We start from the raw sequence: 3,797 nt of genomic DNA on the forward strand, positions 1-3,797 counted from the left end.
AACCCGTCCCTCTACTTTCTTCAGCCCAGTTTTGGAGAGTTATTTTCCCTCAGTGTCTTACGTTATACCAACCTAAGGGAAGAACAGGTAACAGGGAGAAATAAATGTCTGTCTAGTATCTTTGGTCATGTCTCCACAGGAGCAACTAACCATTCAGTTGTCTTTTTATTTTAGTTCATTCCATGCTAAGGAGTTTGTTCCCTTCAGTTGTTAGCTTTCTCAAGTGTTGTAGTAGTAGTAGCTATTACTCTGTTGGTCTCATGGCCGATGTTAATCAATCAGACTTTTATGATCCGTAGTAATTATTAGTGGAGTAATGCACTGCATCTTTATCTTCTAAGTTTTTGTTTTTTCAGAGCACCGTTGTTTCTTTTTTCCCTAGCCAACTATCACTACCCCACCCCACCCCCCACCCCGGCACAATGCTAACAGTGACGTGCTGTCTGTGGACAAATGACGATTCTCAGAATCTTTAGTCAAGTTACCACCATCCCCCTTGCCTTGGTCACTCATAATAGGTGTGAATATGTTTGTGTTTCTGTACAGAGCTGTGGGTGTGTGTGTATACGCACACGCACCTTTAGTATAATAGCTGTTTGACTAGCAGGGTTGAAGTGGCTTTTAATTACTTCGTGGGCATTATTGAACACGTTTTTAAAACTATCTGGACCTTAACCATGCCACGTTTGGTTGACTAATTTATTTTGAGCATTAAAATTTTTCTACTCCTGTTAATTTAGACATTATCACAATTCTCTATTACTGACTTAGAAAAGATATGCTTAAGCTTCTGAGAAATGTGATTTCTTGGCAGATATTTCTTTGAGTCAAATGTCTGAAGCTGAATGGAAATATATCCCAATTTTAAATTACTAATTGTAGAAAGAACGTTGTTTTTAAACAATTTTAAATACATAAAACACTTCAAGATCTTTAGGACTTTAAAGCACATTTGAAATTATTTTAGTAAGAATTTTGTTTTTTCAATACATGTTGAATTCTGTTTTTTTAATTAAAAGAAAACACAGAGCTTAGATTTCAGAAAGAGGGAGGGAGACTAGCTGGTGGTTCCAGAGTGTGCTGCTGTTAATTGTTTAATTAACAAAGGGGAAAATGTATATAAACAGATATAAAAGCTACCATAAATTCCATGAACTTAAATCTGTGATTCATTGCCTTAAAACTTTCTCTCTTAGAATTTCCATACCGCATGCCAAACCAGTAAAATGGCTTTTAAAAATGTATAGTAGACCAATGTCAGTTTGTATAAAAGTACCAAGTGAAAATATTTATTACATGCATTGGAAAAAAGAATTGTTTACCTATTGAATGTTACCTGTTTATGTAGAGCTCTTTAGATGTAATAAAAGAAAAACCTTCAGTTAATTTGTCTTCTGTAAAGTACACTGCTGGGTATACCAGGGGACAATCCCTATGAGAAAAAGTGACAGTGCTTTGTGCTTCCAGAGCCCTTTTGATGCAGAGATTTCAAAGCATGACAAGTAACTTATTATTCTCTTGCAACATGCTTTGAGGTAAGTAATGAATATACAGCTGTCATTCCTCTTTCTTACTGAAATATGGCTAGCTTTGTAAAGAACCACAGCATCAGTTTAGTTTTAAATCTGTTTAATTAATTTGCAATTTGACTGTTAAGAGCACTGTGGCCTTTTTTTGCAAACCATACTAGGCACTAGGCAAACCAATTTCAGGAATGAGCATGAAACCCAGGCATGGGATCCTTGTCAGAGCCTTTTCTGGGGTATATTTTTAAATTAGAACACATCCCAGGATCTTGGAATCCTATCCACTGAACACCCTTAGTACACTGAGTCAGTGGACATGAGCCGCAGGTTCTAATGGCCAGTACACACCATTTAGGTGTCTTTCGCAGCTTATACTTCAAATTCCTGTTAGACAAATGAGATTCATAAAACTTGCCTGGAAGCCATATGAGTACCATCCAGTAGCATATGAAGGCCAAGCTTTGAGGGAATGGACCCTCATTTACTATTATTATAGCCCAGAACTTCCTTTTCCTGTCCATCTAAATCCCAAGTATCTACTGTCTAATCCTTGATATTCCAGGTTGGCTATGCAGGACTTAACTTCCTCATGTCCGTGAGGGGTTAACAGTTGATGTGGAGCTTGACCCTTGAGCCTTGCCTGAAAGTGAAATATAGCAGTTCTCCATGGTGTGCCAACATCTAACCAGCCTCAGGTGAATCTACCATGAAGGTAATGAAGTTTAAGCACGAGAGCCCCTCACTTGCTTTGGCCTCTTCCAGGGTCCTGGGAGTAGCCCTAAGTAATTCTGTATTTCTCTTGTATTATTCTGGAAGGCTGCTGAATCATATAACCCTCAGATCCCACAAAACCTGGATCTGCCCTTGTACCATATGAGCCTAAGATCCCCAGCTAGACAATCACAAGTTCACCTACTTGGTGTTTAGGGTGGGTGAGGGGCACATAACTGCCTGCCCCCACATAACCATTCTCTCCAGCTCCTAGGAATTCCTGATCACTTAATGGGCAGTTATACTTTTGGGGAAACAAAAGTGACTCTCCTTTCTCAGGACCTCCATTTCGTCTGAAGCCACACATCCTTACTGAGATAGTTACACTGACTGTGACTGCTTTGTCCCCTGAAGTTTCCCTTGTGCCTTGCCCTCAAACTTGTGTCCTGTGTAAACCTCCCCAAAGACACACCTCCCTCTTAATTTGGTTTTCTTTTGCTTTAGCCACTAAGGCACCATTAGAAAAAGCCATAGCCCAGAGAGCCCAATTTTGATACATATAAGGATGAAAATCTCTGTACTTTGAGTTCTGCCTGGCTCCCCTCCCCCCCCCAACATGCTGATGTGTGACTCCAGCCCTTTTTAGGGCTGTGCTGACTCGAGCAATGGATCCAAAACTTTGATGAGTACATGAGCAGCACCAGCCTGGCACCTCCCAGCCACATAACTAACTTAAAAAGCCACTTTTATGCTAGTAAAGCTCCCGGCAAGACCAGTACCCCTAGAACAGTTTTTCAGGGCTCTTGCTGTGTCACGGCTGTGGTCTGTTCCATCTCCTTACTACTTTCCATTAGTCCTGAGGAAACAGCTTGAAGCCATCATCAGTTTGACCCACTTAAGCAAACCCGTCCTAGTCCCATGAACCTCTCTGATAATGGGCCAGGGAAGAGCTCAAAATTCTGACAGAAGCATCATAATGAGTCTTCTCAAGCTCTGCAAGGTCGCAGTGAATGCAGCTTGTCACATCCGGTTTCCTTTGGTCTGGGTGTAGTCAGATCCTTCTTCCCAACGTTTAGCTGAAGCTGCCTTGTTCTAACCTGTTGTATATTCTGCTTACGAATGAATATCCAGGACTACATTAGTGTGCACTGGGAATGAGAATTTATACATGACCCCATGGTGCTGCAAGAAATGTTGCCATAGTTTGTTTGAGCTCTCTGCTTGTTGCTGTTTCTCAGCTACCTTTATCTTGGAAATGTGGAAAATGGTTCCAGCACCCAAATACAGAATATTAGTCTCTCTGTAAATTGCCCTTTTTAGGAGAAGCACAATCATGGCAACCCAGGATTACACAGTGTTCTACAGTTTGCAAAGGCAAAGCCCATTCTCGACAGGCTCCGTGAGGTAAGAAGCAAGAATCCACTTTAGTGAGGATCCTAAGGCTTTGAGGGGTGAAATGATTTGCCCAAAATCACCTGGCGGGGAAATGGCAGTGTCAGGACTAGACCGCTGGCCCATCTCTAAACCACAGGCTGTAAAGGGCTAGACTAATGGTAGTTG

Source organism: Giraffa tippelskirchi, chromosome 7 (genome assembly GCF_054371585.1).
Source record: "Giraffa tippelskirchi isolate mGirTip1 chromosome 7, T2T-mGirTip1v1.2.pri, whole genome shotgun sequence".
NCBI lineage: Eukaryota > Metazoa > Chordata > Mammalia > Artiodactyla > Giraffidae > Giraffa > Giraffa tippelskirchi.